Raw genomic sequence first — 19,950 nt, forward strand, 5'->3', positions numbered from 1 at the left:
TATTATAATGCTTAATTTTAATGCTTAATCTTTATGAACCTTGCTTTTCTATAATATTAAGTCTATTTCTATATTATATTCTTTATGCAATCACTTCTGGCTGTGCTTGCTATTTGATTCTACTTCCTGGTGAATCTTCTGTGAGGGTATTGAATCCGGGACCTTGCAGAATGTAAGGCTGCTTCAATATAACCCCTCCAACCTTATATTTTGTGGGGGCTCATCCATCCTTACAGCATATGCCCTCGATCCAGTTCTCTGGTCACCAATCAAAAAATTCAATCAGGTTCATTTGGCACAATTTACCTTTTGTAAAGCCATGTTGCTTTGGATCCTGTAACCCAGTGTTCTTCAACCTTTGACACATATGGACCAGTGGAAATAAAAGAATTATTTTGTGGACCGGCACCGGTATGTGGACCGGCACCGGTATGCGGACCGGCGATTGAAGAGCTCTGAGCAAAGTTGTGGGCCAGACCCCGTCCATCTCCACCTCAGACCCCACCCTCATAATAGTACTAATTGTAACACTATTTTTTCCATTCATTTTTCATATATATACACAATAAAATCTTATTAACAACACATAATGGTTAACCACAAAATTAAACTACACAAAGTGCACTGTATGCTGCTCAATATTCATTTCTACCAGAACAGAGTCCCTCCCAGGGGGGGCGTGTCCGAGCTGCAGTCAAGAAGGACGCCTGAATCTCATTCTCCTCCTCCACGGCTGATAATTTCAACTGCCAGGCTTGCTTTTGCACTTGAAATGAGCTCTTTTTTTGCTAACACCTCAAACAAAAATGAATATTAGGAAGATGCAGAGATTTCCATTTCTTATATCTAACCACTTTAGATTCAAAATGGAATTTACTCTTTACACAGAGTCAGGAGACAGGTTAGTTATCTCTGTGAATCTGAGAGCTATTCTTCATGAAAAAAAGAGAGAGGTGCATTACTGCTCTCACAGTAACAAAGACATACTTTTTGGCTGTCTCAGGTTCTGCTCTGGTAGGGAAGTGTTGAAGGAACTAGACATGCTGTGAAACTAATCAGTTAATCTAAAACAAGACAGTCATTTGGCAGAGTTGTGGCCCTTTCCCCCTGTGCAAGTGTGAAACAAACCAGCTATTATTTTCCTACAAGAAACTCACATTTCCAATATCTCTCACTTCTTAGATTCTAATGATTGGCTGACTTACATTGCAGAAGCACCAGTAATCTAATTTTCAACTAAGAATCAAGAAGCTCAAATCTTGTGCAGAGGCTGCTGCTCTGTAAAGGGCACAATATCAGGATCTAAACGACAAGCATATAAGATATAGAAGATTTGGCTAACTGCAGTAGGCAAAACAACGTGCACATCATAGACCTCAAAGAAGGAATAGAAGGGACTGACTTGACTGCCTTCCTGAAAAAGTGGTTGCCTGAAGTTCTCAATCTTGATCTCACCTGAGACATTGACATAGAACAGAATCAACCCTTCCCGCGCCCTATTGTGGCCAAGCTCCTTCGCTTCCCACAAGCCCTACAACTCCTCATTGCTGCTAGAAACCACAATGGACTTGTTATTGACGGCAGGAAAATCCTAATAGTGCCAGATCTTGCCAAAACCACCTCCAAGAAAAGAAAATCTTTCCTCGCGATGAGACCACGGCTGAAATCCATGAGTGCACAATTTGGCCTGCAGTACCCCGCACTACCAAAGTCTTCGATTCTCCTGAGCTATTGCAGGCCTACTTGGATCAAATGCAGTCCCAGGGAATGGGAACTTGACTAACTCTCCAGAAGCTACATGGTCTTTACTTGACTCTGGTTACCAGCTCTTCTAACGTAAAATGTCTGGTACCCTTATGTTTTCATGTTCATAGCAGTTTCCTTGTTTTACTATATTAAGAGTGTAGTTACACTTTCTTGTTGTTTCAGCTGCTAAATGCTTTCTCTTACTCTTTCAAATGGTATTTTTACATGGTCTTATAATATACTTTATTTATCACAGTATACTCCTATATGTGCTTTTGCAATCTCCCGCGCTTTTCTTGATTCCATTCTTCTGTTTCCCGCTTATATTGGTCTTACGCATATTTTCATTTTTTTTATTTTTATTGAATTTAACATACTTTACAAGTATAACTACTTGATTTAGAAATACAGAATCATGTTTCAGGAAAAAACATCATTAAACATTACAATATTTAAAATAAATATTATTATGAAACTTAACTCTTCCTTAGACCTCAATTAGGAGGAGGAAAAAAGAAAAACAAAGATGTTATAGGGAGTAATATTACAATAATACAAAGAAGGTAAAGACTTAAACGCTACAACCCGGCAATTCCTTTAAGCTACACTCCCTCCACTAGATAAAACCCTTGAGATCTAAAAAGGAACGTAGATGGTCTGGTGTAAAGAACACATATTTCAAGCCCCTAAACTTAATAACACATTTGCATGGATAAACTAGCAAAAAAGTAGCACCTAGCTTCCTTTTCTCTTCTCTCATGCCAAAAACATATTTCGTCTTTCCTGGGTTATTCTAGTTACATCATGATATAACCATAAATGTTGACCACAAAAAAGTGATTCAGACTTTTTAAAGAATAACCTCATAACCACATTAAGATCTTGTTCAAAGATAAAGTTAACAATTAAAGTTCCTCTTTCTTTAACTTCCATGGATGATTCCTCTAATATTGCCGTCAGATTTTGCAAGTCTTTATCAGAGACCAAATTCTCACCCCTAGGTATATCATAATTTCTTTTTGAAACAGGTAAAAAGTATACTTTATTTAAGGGCGGAATCTGGTCTTGCGGGAAATTCAAACATTCTACAAGGAATTTTTAAAAAATCTCAGTAGGTGATATTACCGGTATCCTTGGGCAATTTAGGATTCTCAAGTTCAATCTTCTGTTAAAGTTCTCAATCGTTTCTATTCTACGGGCAGTAGAATTTTGTTCTTTAATAATGGTGGTAATTGAATTTTTCAATGAAGCTGACTCAGTTTGTATTTTGTCCATGCACTCTTGCTTGACTTTTACCAAACTATCAGAAAAGGTATCCATTTTCTTAACCATTACCTCAATATCTGAGGCAGTCTTCTCCAACTTCACATCCACTCTCTTGATAGCCTCTAGAAGTGTCTCTAGTGTCACTGCTGGTATGCTTGTTGGTACTCCTTCTGCTTCAGCAACCTTTCTACCCAGCGTTCCAGCTGGGGCAGTAGCTCCTCCCAATGCCTGCTCCGGGGTCTCCTGCTCCTCTCCCTCAGGGTTCGGCTCAGCACTCTCCGCCTCTGCTGGACATGGAGGCGCAGAGAGATGCGGTGGAGACAGTGATGTTATCAGGTCCAGAGACCCGAGTGCTCCCTCACTCAGGTCTAACGTGGAGATATTTTCTATCATATCTCTATATTTCTTACCTAGTTTCTTCCTAGCTTCTCATCTACGTGCCATAGTATAACCTTAACTTTTTCTGTTCTTCTCTCTATTTAATGAATTCCAGCGTCATTTCAGTATTACATTCATTATCGAGGCATTTTATCTTACAAATCAGTAGCATCAATTTTGATTTCAAGTCCATAATAAGTAATGATTCAAATATAAATAGAATGGATTTTAATCTGCATGAAATGAATAATTTATTACTTAGTTCCAATTCCGCGATCCACTCATCTTATATGTAATAGAATTACTATATTATTTTTCCTTACACTTATTAATTGAAATAATATTTACTCAGATGATGTGAACATTATATTACTTGATTTACTCAAGTTACAACATTTTGAATGGGATGAAATTAATACAATAGCTTACTCTACCCTGTTAATTGCAGCGACTCTCATGCTCATGAAATAGATAATATACTCTTTAGATTTAATCCTATAAATTACACTTTTTCAATGATATAGCACTATTATTCTATTTGACTTATGCTTATTAACTGATATGATTTTACTTAGAATAAAATGACCAATTCATTAGTTAGACAAAATTTCATAACCTGATTGAGCCCATACTTGTGGTCTTTCTCTATATTTGATTATTGTTAGACTTCCACTGATTTTATATTTGATCCTATTCTCTTATACTAAAAAAAAAACACAACCCAAAAACAAAACAAAACTGTCTTCTATGCATTGAACATCTATTCTTATGAATCATACTTGTATGTAAAATGCTGGCAGTATTTCCTTCCTGCCTTTCTATTGCATCATTGGAAACTCATTCATGTTATATGATTTTGAACCCTGACACTTATATATGACCTCACAGTCTGCATACAGATTATCTAGATTTTCCTCCTGTTCACTGTATTTTGTAATCATGATCTACTAATTTAATTTATGATTTTCTCATCTTCTCATTTTTATCACCTTAAACAAATCGTTTCACTCAATCTATGTTGTGCATATATATACTTATCTGTATAGACCGTCTCTTCCCCAACATTGTCTACTATGAAATCTTTTTCTCTAAGCATCTCAGTTTGTTGTCTGTCATTGCTAATATACGTTGAAACTATCTATATCTAATGCAAATCAATAGAACACTTGCTTTCATTATATATTGTTAATTAAATTGGAGGTCTTTACATTTCTACTATTGATACTGTGACATATCTATATTCTTTTGATGAATTACTTATGAATGTTTTAAAGATTGGTTTCCACTCTCTCTTGTGCAATAACTTTCTTCTTCTTATCTACTATAGGAACTTGATGTTTGGAACTTTTTTGAGTTTTTGTATAAACACTTATGTGATTTTTTTCAAGTTGGTTCCTGCGACTCTGCTTATTTTCAAATGATAATCTTACCTGTTTTTATAGGCATGTAACTTACAAGTTTATATTAGCAAGTTCCAATGGCTGACAATTTATTATTATATACCCTTTAATCTCTCTTTCTGAAACTATTTACTATATTATGCATTGATCAACTTTGCTAATTCCCTCTCCTGTGTTGGAAGTATATTGTGCATTATTTTCCACACATTTTCCTTCTCCTCTGAATATTTCCCAAATTCCTTCTCTAAATTTAATACATTTCTTTTATTGCCTGGCTTTGTAATTTAAGATACTAGATATTGGAGGATGTCCTTTCTTTCAGGCGTCTCTTGTCTGGTTGCTTTTCCTCCTTTATCTCAATCACTTTTAATTGGCTGAGCTCTCTCTGCCTTCTCTACTTGTTCCCCAGAGGCCCTCTACTTCTGTCTTCTCTCTTTTTCTGTTCTTTGATCACCAGTACTTATTGTATTTGAGCATTTACTACCTTTACTATGGCCCCCACTGATATGCTATCTACGCTTACCTTTATATCAACGGTCTGAGGCATCCGATAAAGAGGAAAAAATTTTCACTTATCTTAAGAAACTGAAACCAGCTATTATTTTCCTACTGCTGATAGCAGCAGGAGAGCTGGGCGAGAGCGGGTGAGAGGAAGGAGGAAGCAAGCGAAGGAGGAAGCAGGGGACGGTGGGAGTGAGGAGCGGGTAGCGGCGAGAGTTAGCTCCGCCCACCCGTACCGCGTCACCAACGGCGTCAGCGCCCGGACTCCCCCCTTAATAGGAAGGGAGCCAATGGCGCACAGCCGTTCGGCGCGTGGCGAAGGCGAGCGGCAAAGGCTCGCTTTAGCGAGAGCGCCTTTGCGAAGAGCCTTTGCGAAGAGCCGGACCACTACACCCAAGAATGCAAGGAGAGACAGCACGGTAAGGGGTTGCAGGCGCACAGGAGGAAAGACACATACAGGCAAGTGAAGCAAAGGGACAGGAGGCACTGAAGGCAGGGAACAGGTAGGTCTAGGGGGGGCCGCACTCACACAAGACCAAAAGAGAAGCAGCAGGCACATAGGGTGCAGAACAGAAGACAGACAAAGGGCAGGCCTAAGAGGTAGCATACACAGAGAGAGCACACGCTAGAAAAGAGAGAACACACACAAACAGAGGGAACACACAAAAACAAAAGGCAGCAGTGGAGGGTTAAGAAAAGGCAAACTCAAGCAAAAGGTTCTGACAGGCAGAGAGGGCTAGGAAGAGCAGGGCAGCGCACACGCACAAGCGGAAGGAAGCAGGAGACGAGGAGGAGCCAAGAACAGGAGTGAGCGTGCAAGCAAGGAGTATAGGAACTTCTAGAAGGCGGACAAGTATGGAAGCTGCAGGAGCCCAGGGTTTGAGCTTCCCAGTGTATTGCACGGACTGCCACATGTACAACTACCTCCCCTTGGGGAGACAGTCGTATGTGTGCGGACGATGTCAGGAACTGAAGAGCTTGAAGAGTGAAGTCCGTCATCTGAAGCACAGGATCCAAGAACTGGAGGGACTCTACAGCTCAGAAGACCCATTCCTGACTACCGATTACCCCACGAGAGAGAGGCACATCGAAGAACAGGTCAGGGAACTTGAGAAGTTCATCAAGGACACCTACAGAAGAGTAGAAGAATAAGAACCCGAGCAGCACACGTACACAGAGGATGCACGGAGCGGAGGACACGAACTATCTGGCACCAAGGAAGAAGGATCCCATGGAGAGTACTCGCAGGAGGAAGAGGCAGGATCCTACCAGCACCTAGACGGAGAAGAAATGAGAACCACCAAGGACACTGATCTGCAACCACAGCGGAGACTGAAAGAAGGGAAATCTGCAATCCCGGTGGGAGACTCAATCTTGAGACAGGTGGACAGTCACATAGCAGGAGGGAGAGAGGATCGGCTGGTGACCTATCTCCCAGGAGCAAGAACCAAGGACATCATTGACAGAATTGAAAGGATCCTGGAAGGAGCAGAGACGGAAGAGATGGCAGTGATTGTTCACGTCAGGACAAATGATGTCGCCAGGAGAGACTACAGCTGGAAGGCACTCACCGAACAGTTCAAGATCTTGGGAAGGAAGCTGAAGATGAGGACTCGGAGAATAGCGTTCTCGGAGATCCTACCAGTACCGAGGGCAGATGTGAAAAGGCAGACGGAATTACAATCAATCAATGCGTGACTGAGGAGATGGTGTGAAGAAGAGGGATTTCACTTCGGGAACTGGACGACGTTCTGGGGCAAGAACAAGCTCTACAGGAAAGATGGACTGCACTTGAGCATGCCGGAAACTAGACTACTAGCAAGCAACGTCAAGAGAGGAATAGAGCAAGCTTTAAACTGAGAGGAAGGGGAAAGCCGACAGATGACCAGGTGTTGATGATTCGGAAAACAGTATTCCGAAAAGATACTGAGTGGGAAAAGTGCTGGGAAGACACCATGAACGTCAAGCAAACAACGAAATACCGATGGAGCCAGACAAATGAGGAAAGGGACAGGAGGAATCTACTACATGGACAATAAGGACCAAGAAAAAGGGAATGAACGTAAAGAGGAAACATACCATACACCACAGGGGGAGGACAAGAGAGACAATAAGCAAAAGTCTGTAGAATGAGAAGAGGACGGAACAAATGATGAATCGCAAGGGAAAATAACAAGAAAACAAAACTATCGAGACTTAAACTGTATGTACGCTAATGTAAGAAGCCTGAGGAACAAAATGGGGGAACTAGAAACCAGGGCCAAAGATGAGAATCTAGACATCATAGCAATCACGGAAACATGGTGGAACGAGGACAACAAATGGGACACAGCACTACCAGTATACAAGCTCTACCGAAGAGACAGGATACAACAGAAAGGAGGAGGAATAGCACTTTACTTAAGGGATGCCATTCAATCGACCGGAATGGACACAGCAACAACAAATGGCCATTTGGAATCAATATGGGTTAAAATACCAGGAAGAAAGGGAACCGAGCTAAGATGGGACTGTACTACCGCCCACCCGGGCAAACAGAAGCAATGGATGAAGAACTGAGAGCCGAGTTAAGGCGAGAATGTAAAAATGCAAACACCATAGTTATGGGAGATTTCAACTAACCGGGGATTGACTGGAGACATGGAGCTTCAAAATGTTCATAGGAATCGGAGTTCCTAGAGGCAGTGCGGGACTGCTACTTGGAACAGCTTGTCAAGGAACCAACGAGAGGGACAGCTATTCTGGATTTAATCCTCAATGGGCTGGGAGGACCTGCCCAAGAAGTGGAAGTAGGGAACAGTGACCACCACACTATCCAATTCAAAGTGGAACTAAGTATGCCAAAGGGGAGGAGAACCATTGTAACAATGTTCAACTTCAGGAAAGGGGAACTATGATGCCATGAGACAAATGGTAAAGAGAAAACTCAAGAACAAGCTCCAGAAAGGCACAGACGGTGGACCAAGCCTGGACCTTATTCAAGGACATGGTGAACGAGGCACAAAACCGGTATATACCCAGATTTAGAAAAGGGTACAGAAAAAATCAAGCAAAAAACCCAGCATGCTTAACCAAAGAAGTTAAGAAGATGGTAAGAGATAAGAAAAAATCCTTCAGGACGTGGAAAAAGGACAAAACCGAGGAAAATTGGAAAGAGCACATGAAGCACCAAAGAGAATGTCACTGCACAGTCAGAAAAGCAAAGAAAGAGTATGAAGAGAGACTTGCAAAGGAGGCACGGAACTTTAAACCTTTCTTTCAATATGTGAAAGGGAAACAGCCGGCAAGGGAGGAGGTGGGACCCCTGGACAAGGGGGACAGGAAAGGAGTAGTAAAGGAGGAAAAAGAAGTAGCAGACAGATTAACACGTTCTTCTCGTCGGTCTTCACAAAGGAGGACACATCCAATGTACCGGAACCAGAAAAATTCTTCAAGGGGGACCAAGAGGATAAATTATCGTGCATGGACGTAAGCCTCGAAGACGTATTCAAACAGATAGATAAGCTAAAAACTGACAAATCTCTGGGCCCGGACGGAATCCACCCAAGAATACTAAAAGAACTTAGAGACGAAATAGCGGAGTTACTGCAGCAGATTTGCAACCTATCCTTGAAAATGGGGGTAATACCGGAGGACTGGAGGATAGCAAATGTTACACCTATCTTCAAGAAGGGATCCAGGGAATTATAGACCGGTCAGCTTAACCTCAGTTCCGGGGAAGATGGCTGAAGCACTCATCAAGGACAGTATCAATGAGCATATAGAAAGAAATAAGCTGATGAGAACAAGCCAGCATTGTTTCTATACCGGAAGATCTTGCCAAACGAACCTGCTGCACTTCTTCGAGGGGATAAGTGAACATTTGGACAAAGGTGACCCCATAGACATAGTATACCTGGACTTCCAGAAAGCCTTTGACAAAGTACCTCACGAGCGCCTACTAAGGAAACTGTGGAACCACGGGGTGAAAGGAGACATACACAGATGGATCAGTAACTGGCTGGCGAACAGGAAACAGAGGGTAGGAGTAAAGGGACACTATTCTGACTGGAAAGGGGTCACTAGTGGGGTCCCACAAGGGTCAGTGCTGGGACCACTGCTATTCAATATATTTATTAATGACCTGGAAACAGGGACAAAGTGTGAAGATATAAAATTTGCGGATGACACAAAATTCTCCGGTAAGGTTAGATCTGTAGAGGAATGTAAAGAACTTCAAAGGGACCTGAACAAACTGAGTGAGTGGGCAAATAAATGGCAGATGAGCTTCAATGTAGAGAAATGTAAAGTTATGCACATAGGGAAAGGGAACCCGATGTACAACTACACGATGGGGGGGATGGTACTGGGGGAAGGCAATCTAGAAAAGGACTTGGGCAATCTAGAACAATGAAACCGGCGGCACAGTGCGCAGCAGCCCAAAAAAGGCGAACAGAATGTTGGGCATTATCAAAAAAGGTATCACTACCAGAACCAAGGAAGTTATCCTCCCGCTGTATAGGGCGATGGTGTGACCACATCTGGAGTACTACGTTCAGTACTGGTCGCCGTACCTTAAGAAGGATATGGCGATTCTCGAGAGGGTCCAGAGGAGAGTGACAAAAATGATAAAGGGCATGGAAAACCTCTCATATGCTGAGAGGCTGGAGAAGCTGGGGCTCTTTTCCCTGGAAAAGCGGTGTCTTAGAGGGGATATGTTAGAAACTTATAAGATCATGAAGGGTATAGTGAAGGTAGAGAGGGCCAGATTCTTCAGACTGGCGGGGGCAACAAAAACTAGAGGGCACTCAAAAAAATTGAAGGGAGATAGGTTCAGAACAAATGCTAGGAAGTTCTTCTTCACAGAGGGTGGTGGACACCTGGAATACGCTTCCAGAGGAGGTGGTAGAGCAGAGTACGACTTTGGGGTTCAAAAGGGGATTGGACGAGTTCCTGAAGGAAAAGGGGATCCAGGGGTACAATTAGAGGGTTACTATGTAGTACAAAAGACTGTAAAGTAATAGAGTAGTAGAGTAATAGATCACTACAGGTCATTGACCTGGGGGGCCGCCGCGGGAGTGGACTGCTGGGCATGATGGACCTATGGTCTGACTCAGCAGAGGTAATGCTTATGTGCTTAAGAAACTCACATTTCCAATATCTCTCACTTCTCAGGTTCTAATGATTGGCTGACTTACATTGCTGAAGCACTGGTAATCGGAAGGAAACATGGAGTTGCAATCTTATCTCACAAAAATATCCCCTTCCAAGTATTAGAATCAAAATACGATTCTGAGGGTAGGTGGCTTGTGGTTAAAGCAAAAATCTTTTCACAAGATTAATATATATGCTCCTAATACTGATTCTCCTGAATTTTTTACACAACTTTTTCAAACTGTTTCTGATTTTGATCCCCTCCCTATTATAATGGCGGGTGATTTTAACTTGCCTTTAGATGTTTGGCTTGACAGACATTCTTACTGTTCCGTCATTCCGTCTAAGGCCAATTGCACCTTACATTCATTGATTAAACACTATAACTTAACTGAACCATGGAGGTTGCAACATCTGGATGATAGAGACTTAAAAACTTATTTTTCACCTCCACACAACGGTTATTCAAGAATTGATTATTTTCTCATTTCTTCCTCATTGGTACCAAATTTAGAAGCTACCAATATCAATACCATTGTTATTTCAGATCATGTCCCTATATCCATTGACTTGAAATGGTCCTCTGATGTCTTCTAGATTCCCTAGTTGGAGGTTTAAAAATACTTTATTAATGTTTGACTCTGCTAAAGAACAACCTGCTAAATTTATTGATGAATTTTTCCAGTTTAATAACTCAGATTCCTTGGATGCCTTAACAATTTGGGAGTCCTTCAAGGTTTCACTAAGAGATGAGCTAATTTTGATTCAATCATATCAAACAAAACAGAATAGATTAGAATTGCAAAACCTTGAGCTACAAATAAAAAATCGAGAGCAGGAATTCTTTAACTCTGATAAAAATCTCTTACCTGGAATATATAAGATGAAATATTCATATAACAAAATAGTTAGTGCAACCACACAACAACAGTGTTCTCCCTAGGGCCTTTCAGCCGGGCGGTCTGCCCGTGTAATTTAGATGACTACCCAGCTAAATTCTGCTGCTGTTCAACATAAAAAAACAACAAAAAAAAAAAGCCGGCTTGGAGATTTCACCTTAGCCCGTAGCGAACTTATGCTCCGGGGCTCTAACGTGTGCATGCCGGCTTCCCTTCTCTTCCCTCCGAAACCGGAAGTTATATCCGGGGGGCGGGGGCGGGTGGGGGGAGAGAGAAGGGAAGCCGGCACGCACATGTTAGAGCTCCGAAGCATGCGTTCGCTATGGGCTAAGGCGGGAGACAGGCCAGTGAAGCTTTCCATTTGCTCTTCTTGCTGCCGGGTCCTGCCTACTTTCAGTTTCCGAGAAGACAGGACCCGGCAGCATTTTCCCCAATTGATCGTGATCTTGGGCCGATCAGCCTTCTTCTCCGATGGCAGAATTGACGTTGGGGAGAGGAATGCTGGTCGGCCCGAAGTAGGGAGAGCTTGGGGCAGCGGTGGCGGCTTTGGGGCCTGTTCCCCGATGGCAGCGGCATTGGCAGTGGCTTGGGGAGGGCAAGGAGAAAGAAAGGAAGAGGGCAGGCAGGAAGACAGAAGGAAATGGAGAAACAAGAAGATTCAAACATGAATTCATTTATCCTGCTTGGAATGCTAAGGTCCTATCCAAAATTTTTTGTAACGACATTCATTTGCTGAAGGAAAATAAAACCAACTAGATCTACGAATATTTTTCTTAAAAATAAAAAAACTAAAATGAGAAACAAGATAAGCTGGTGCTAAGCCAAATAAAACTGTAAAACAAATGCATCCAAATTTAAATAACACTCTAGCCTCAAACGGTAGCCAGTGAAGCTTTTGATAATATATACCGATATGATCGTGTTTTTTCAGATTAAAAATCAAACAAATAGCTGTATTTTGTATGATTTTTAGTCAGCTAGTGGTTATTTTATACGATCCCAGATAAATAACATTACAATAATCCAATATTGAAAGGATTGAAGATTGAACCAGGATTTTAAATGATATAAAATCAAAATATTTCCTAAAGTATGCAGCTTCTAGAGGACAATAAAACATCTCTTAACCAGAGAATCTGTATGGGCCCTAAAAGATAAGGACCAATCTAAAATAAGCCCTAAAATTTTCAGCGTAGGAGATATAAGATTGACCGTTTAAAAGTAAAGTTGTTTCAGTAATTTTTTCATTAGGACTAGCTAGAAAGAATTTTGATTTGCCTGGATTTAATTTCAGTCTAAATGTAGATGTCTAAGTTTCCACTTGTGTATGAATAAAAGCTATATAATTTAACACTTCTGAAGTGAGTTCAGTTAAAGGGATGAGTACTGAAATGTCATCTGCGTAAACATAAAATTTTACTTGTAGGATGAAGCAAGATGGCGGTGGCGTGGTAACAGCTTCTAAGTTGGGTTCTGTTGTTCCTTACAGCTATTACCTTATTACCTTCAGTCTGGAATAAATAGCCAGGTGGATAAAGGGGAATCCATAGATATCATTTACCTTGACTTCCAAAAGGCCTTCGACAAGTTACCTCACGAAAGACTGCTTAGGAAGCTGTGGAGCCACGGGGTGCAGGGGGATGTCCACCGATGGATCAAACACTGGCTGGCAGGCAGGAAACAGAGGGTTGGAGTAAAGGGCCATTACTCAGACTGGCAATGGGTCACGAGCGGAGTTCCACAGGGGTCGGTGCTGGGACCGCTCCTGTTCAATATATTTATCAACGACCTGGAGACGGGGACGAAATGTGAGGTTATTAAATTTGCTGATGACACCAAACTCTGCAGCAGGGTTAGAAACACGGAAGACTGCAAAAAGACCTAACGAGACTGGAAGAGTGGGCAAAAAAGTGGCAGATGAGTTTTAACATAGAGAAATGCAAGGTCATGCATGTAGGGAAAAAGAACCCAATGTTCAGCTACAAAATGGGAGGATCACTGCTAGGGGTGAGCAACCTTGAAAGAGACCTGGGGGTGATGGTGGACACAACATTGAAAGCATCAGCACAATGTGCGACAGCCTCAAAGAAAGCGAACAGAATGTTTGGTATCATTAAAAAGGGTATCACGACCAGGACGAAGGAAGTCATCATGCCGCTATATCGTGCAATGGTGCGCCCACATCTGGAGTACTGTGTTCAGTACTGGTCGCCGTACCTCAAGAAGGACATGGCAGTACTTGAGGGGGTCCACAGGAGAGCAACTAAACTGGTAAATGGTATGGAAAACTTTTCATACGCTGACAGGTTGAAAATGCTGGGGCTGTTCTCCCTGGAAAAGCGGAGACTTAGAGGAAACATGATAGAAACCTTCAAAATCCTGAGGGGCTTAGAGAAGGTAGACAGGGACAGATTCTTCAGACTGTGGGGAACCACAAGTACAAGGGGGTCACTCGGAGAAATTGAGAGGGGACAGGTTTAGGACAAATGCGAGGAAGTTCTTTTTTACCCAGAGGGTGGTGGACACATGGAACGCGCTTCCGGAGGTTGTGATAGGCCAGAGCACACTAGAGTTTCAAGGAAGGTTTAGATAGGTTCCTAAATGATGAGGGGATTGAGGGTTACAGATAGATGTAGAGGTAGGTTACAGAAATGATCAGGAACCACTTCGCAGGTCACAGACCTGATGGGCCACCGTGGGAGCGGACCACTGGGCGTGATGGACCTCTGGTCTGACCCAGTGGTGGCAACTTCTTATGTTCTTATGTAAAACCTCAAAAGATAGAGCAGGAGTCTTACTGCCTTATTTTTTAACGTATCATAAAGCTTTCATATTATAACTAGTATTTTAGCCCGTTACATTAACGGGTGCTAGAAGTCTGGTTGGCTCTCGTAGTCCCTTGCCGCCGCCACCTCTTCCCTTCCCGCGGTTCCGACTCCAAACCTGCCAACTCCAGCAGCGTTTGCAGCACTGTACACACACTGCTTCGGGGCCTTCTACGGCCCCGAAACAGCATGTGTAGAGTGATGCAGATGCTGCTGGAGTCATAAGAACATAAGAAACGCCTTCACCGGATCAGACCTAGGTCCATCTAGTCCGGCGACTCGCACACGCGGAGGCCCAGTTAGGTGCTCCCTGTTGGAGACCCGGATTTCCCGTATCCCTCGATATGATTTGCAAGAAGGTGTGCATCCAACTTGCGCTTGAAACCCTCTGTGTCTGGTCCCATAAGCTCTAGTCCCCCACTGCTTTCTGCAATATTGCTGCTAGCTGCAGAGCTTGGGAAGTTAGAGGGGGAGGAGGTGGCTGTCAGTTGGTGAGGCTTGGGGATCTCTACTAGCTACAGCAAGGGAGATGTTCATTATGAGGGGGCCTAAGCTCAAAGTGGGAGGTCTAGCCCCCCTCTCGTGGTTATGCCACTGATTGTGCTCAAAATGAAGTACAGTACGGGACCGCGGGAAGGGAAGGGGGCGGGTGGCGGCAAGGAGAAGAACTTACTTTTACCAGAGCAGTGAGTCCAGCGCTGGCGGCCAGTCCTGCCGGCGAGTGTAGTTAGGTGCTGTAAGGCTGGGGACCTGCGCATGCGCACTCTTGCCACCATGGACCTACATCTCATGGAACAGGGAAAATGGAACACGCAGGTAGGAGTGCGCATGCGCGGCTAGGGTTTTATTATATAGGATAGACTAGTCATTGGCTTTCATCTGCCTCTGAATATCACCCTCTCCGGCTACGTTTGGAACACGCACTCTTTGCAGCTTCTCCATCGCTAGTACCGTTATTAACTTCCGATACCCAGCTTCAAAAAAACCAATTCTATCATTTCCCAATCGGAGAAAAGTCTCCTAGAATTAGATAAACTATTAGATATTTTTATCAGTACATTACTCCCACGATATTCGCGGGGGTTCCATTCCAGGAACCCCGCTGCGAATTTCGAAAAACCGCAATAGTGGGGTACCTTACAGGGCTGTGATCGTTACAAAAAGGGTGCCGTGTCTTCTCATCACTACAGCTCCCTTATAGGTCATGGTGAGCCCCCCAAACCACCTTTATAATCCCCTGGACCCACTTATCTACCATCCCAATAGCCCTTATGGCTCTAGGAACCATTTATATACCAGTAAAAAAGGGTTTTGGGGGTGTATAGGGGAGTGCACTTGTTTCAGTATCAATGCAGTGATTACAGGGGCTTATGGGCATAGGGCCTCCTCTTTATGGGTCCCTAACCCACCCCCAAGACAGCTTAGCTGCCTCTGTGCAGGATTACTAGGCTTCCTATGTTAAGCTGCCAGGTGATGATGGTCTGGAGGCTGAATTTTAAAGGTTTTTCATGGGGGAGCCTGAAGAGGGCAGCGGGAAAGGGAAGGAGAGCAGCCGGAGCGCTGCGAGTGAAGGAAATCACTCGCGGTACGCTCCGACCGCCTCTTTCTGCACTAAGTCAGGCCTTATCCAATCAGGAGCTGCGTGTCAAAGCAGCTCCTGATTGGATAAGGCCCGACTTAGTGCAGGAAGAGGTGGTCGGAGCATACTACGAGTGATTTCCTGCACTCGCGGCGCTCCGGCTGCCCTCTCCTTGTCGGCGGTTCGCGGTCTGAAAATACCGCGAATGACCGGGACCGTGAACCGCCGACCTGAACGACCGGAGGAACACTGTAACTCTACACGAATCTCTCTTTGGTATAATCTGCATTTCTTGATAAATAAAGCATCAGTATTTTGGCCTAAATGGGCTCAACTTGGGATCTGGAACTTAGCTGATATCTGTACCCCATCTCTACAACTTCTGACCTTTGCAGAACTGCAAGATAGGTTTGCCCTCCCAGCCTCGGCATTTTATCAATGGCTCCAACTTGCTAGTAATCAAAAAATCGAATGTTTTACATACAAGTGTTACAGGAGTTCCTACTTTGGTCCCCTTATTTGCTAAACTCTCGGCCACAAGTCATATAGCTTCACAAATATACAAGATATTCATTAAATCCCAGTTTGATACTAATATTTCCTTACAAAAATCATGGGAACTAGATTTGGGCTGCCGAATACAAGACAGACAATGGTCAGTCATCTGGTCAAAAATCATTAGAATCATCCCCTCTGCTAACGCGATACAATCCATGTTTCTCTTACATCATAAAACGAATTGGACGCCTTAAAAACTACACGTAGCAGGACTTCTTCCTTCCAACCAATGTTGGAGTTGTAAGTCGCTTCCAGGTACTCTACTACATATGATTGTTGAATGTTCCTGTTTGGAAAATTTTGGGACTGATGTTTGGTCTATTATCCAGCTAATCTTTAACTTCCAGTCAGAGTTATCTCCTAGCATAATAGTGTTGAAATCAGAGGCTCCTTCTATTCATATCCCTGCATCACAACATGCTTTATTTGATATACTTCTCATCATTGCTCTGAGACTTATACTATCCAATTGGAAATCATTTGACTCAATTAATGTACAGTTTTGGTTCTAATCTGTACTATTACCAGCATAAACACAAAATGTTGATCTCTGCCACTATGCCTCTAAACACCAAAGTCAACACAAAATGGGCCATCTTTAAAGATTACTTGGATTCTCTCTAATGCTTACCTAGTTCTACATATAGTACTGCTTACTTATCTTTCTGCTTTCTTCTTTTTTTTTCTCTCTTTGGCCTCTGGGGGACCTCCTCCTTTTCTCTTCTTTGATATAGGTTAGAGAATGACACGGGGAAAAAATCTGTCCCCGTCACCGCCCGTCCCCGGCCCACCATCCTCTGCACCGCCCCGTCACCGCCATTCCATTCACCGCCCCGTCACCGTCACTGCCATCCCTTTCACCGCCCCGTCACCGCCACTGCCATCCCATTCACCGCCCCGTCACCGTCCCCGCAGCATCCATATAAGCCTTAGTACTCTAATATTTAGCGTATTCCATTCTTATAAATCAAAGTTCCTGCTGCTGAACTAGAGAAAGAGATGTTCAGCTGGCAGGGCTTTGTTTATAAATTTTTATTAACACAACTAATATACCACCATAATGTTTGCGACAGAGGACAAGTATGCAATAAATGCATTTTGCTGTTTCAATGCCAGTGCTCAGCAGAACAACAGACAGCAATATGGACATTCACCTTATGTAGTACTTTTTTAATATATAAAAATAGGCAAAATTAGTTGCTGTTTTATCATTATATTTTCTTGCCATTATAGTATTCTTCATTGATCATTTTTCTTTTTAAATTCAAAACAAATTCAACCTATCTTGTGTCTCAGCATGAATTCATGTTTCACTCAATTGGCTGTTTCAAGGGAATTAACCCTCCAACTTCCATTTGCAAAAATACCCAATGTTGTTCCTTCTATGAGCAATATTTAAATTATGAGGAACAACATTGGGTATTTTTGCTGAATTGTGTGACACCATTTGGGCTGAACATGAAGATTGAAAATGCCTGGTTAGCCCTGGACAGATGATTTGAACAGCCAGGAGCCTGTCCTGGCCATTTAAATCATTTTGAATATCTAGTCCAATGATAACAGAATTAGGGTGATTATAGAAACATAGAACTTTGTTGATCACTAAAAACAGTGGAGACTAAGGGTCTATCAAGCTCAGCATCCTGTCTTTGACACTGGCCAGTCTTGGTCTTTGGAACTGCCCATTGTGTCAGAAGCAATAGGGATTAAGTGACTTGCCCAGGGTCACAAGGAGTGTAGTGTAGCTCTAACCACTGGATTTAGAAGTTGGCTTCTTTTGGGATCTTTAACTCATCATCGCTAGGACTCGAATCTGAGTCCGTGGCACCTAACATAGAATGGAATTAGTATGGCAAAGTAATGAAGAATGGTCCAGCAGCCCCCACCCTCCCTCCACCTCACCTTATATTCGTTCCGAGTTTGCCGGCTTCCTTTTTCCCTAGCCGCACACGTTCAAAAAGCCGTGCATTTAGCCAGCTCCCTCCCTCCACCTCACCTTAAATTTCGAGTTTTCCGTCTTCCTTTTTTCCGAGCCGCACGTGTTCAAAAATCCGTGCACGCGCGGCTGCGCGAGTCAATCAAACTTCTCCTCTCCTGCAACTTCCTGTTTCCGGTTGCGTCAGAGGAGAAGATTGATTGACTCGCGCAGCCGCGCGTGCACGGATTTTTGAACACGTGCGGCTTGGAAAAAAGGAAGCCGGAAAACTTGAAATTTAAGGTGAGGTGGAGGGAGGGAGCTGGCTAAATGCTACGGGCGGGCGGGCGGTGGCTGCGGGGACCGCGCGATCCTTGATACCTCACTGCAGAGACAAGACCATTCACCGCCCCGCGGGCGGTGAATGGCCTTGTCCCCGTCGCCGCAGCGACTGCTAGTTTTCTTCCCCGTTTTCGGCGGGTGACCCGCGGCTAAAATGCGGTGGCCGCGGGTAAACCGCCACCGTGTCATTCTCTAATATAGGTCTTTACCCTCCCTCCCACCTTTTAGTAGCTTTTCCTCCTTTTTAATTTTCTCTCCTCTCTCTTTTATGATCTTTCCGTCTGTTTTACTCGGTTGTAACACAAACCAAGAGAAATTGTTTTCTTATTCATATTTGACCTTTCTGTATTGCGATAGGACTATTTCTACTGGAATTGTTGTAATGATATGATGTTGATATTGATTTGGTCTTTCTTTTTGTATTTTGACAAAATTTTCAATAAAATTTAATGGCAAAAAAAACAACCCCAAAACTAAAATTACTAATATATTCATATGAAACCCTTAGATTCAAGACTCTGCATGCAGTACAACTCCAGAGAAAAAGAAACAAATGCATTTCTTCCTGAACAGTGCAAAATACAGACAGCAGATGTAAATTCTCAAAATTTACACAATTCAATCACTAAATTTAAAACTAAAATCATTACCCCCTACCTTTGTTGTCTCCCTCCATGCTATGCCTTACCTTCTGGCCTGCTTCCGCCTGGCCATTTTATGCCGCCCTCGGTGTTATCTTCAGGCTGACTCCCTCTTCCTCAGTGCTGCAGTGCACAACAAAGACATGGGCAGCAGCTTCTCGCGTGTCCCGTGCCTAATCTGGAAGCCTTCCCTCTGACGTTGTGACATCAGGGACAAGGCTTCCGGTTCAGGTGCAGGACGCGCGTAGAAGCTGCTGCCCGATGCTTTGTGCACTGCAGCACTGAGGAAGAGGGAACTGGCCCAAAAATAATGCTGCATTGATCGCATCGCAGATCGGCGGCTGAAGAACACTGTTTCGGGCTCGATGCACGTGCCGTCCCTGTGGACTGGCAGGAAATTTCTGAGGACTGGCGGTTGAAGAACCCATTAGATTCTAGGAAGTTCACTATCCTTTCTTTCAGCAATACTTCCATTATTTTTCCAACAACCAAAGTGAGGCTTACTGGTGTGTAGTTTCCTACTTTATCTCTGTGACCACTTTTGTGAATAGGGAACACATCCGCTCTCCTCCAATCCCCAGGAACCACTCCCATCTCCAGAGATTTGTTGAATGTCTTTAATAGGACCCGCCAGAACCTCTCTGAGCTTCCTCAGAATCCTGGGATGGATCCCATCCAGACCCATTGCTTTGTCCACCTTCAGTTTTTCAAGTTGTTCATAAACACTTTCCTCCGTGAGCAGCGCAGAATCTACTCCATTTTCTCAT

The 19,950-nt window shown here is 43.2% G+C and overlaps 1 protein-coding gene across 8 annotated transcripts in view; it reads right to left on the reverse strand.

Moving 5' to 3' along the window:
• CFDP1 (craniofacial development protein 1) overlaps positions 1-19,950 on the reverse strand; it is a 534,880-nt gene that overhangs the window by 110,120 nt on the left and 404,810 nt on the right. The gene's annotated exons all lie outside the window — the stretch shown is intronic.

The sequence above is a fragment of the Geotrypetes seraphini genome, chromosome 4, assembly GCF_902459505.1.
Source record: "Geotrypetes seraphini chromosome 4, aGeoSer1.1, whole genome shotgun sequence".
Lineage (NCBI taxonomy): Eukaryota > Metazoa > Chordata > Amphibia > Gymnophiona > Dermophiidae > Geotrypetes > Geotrypetes seraphini.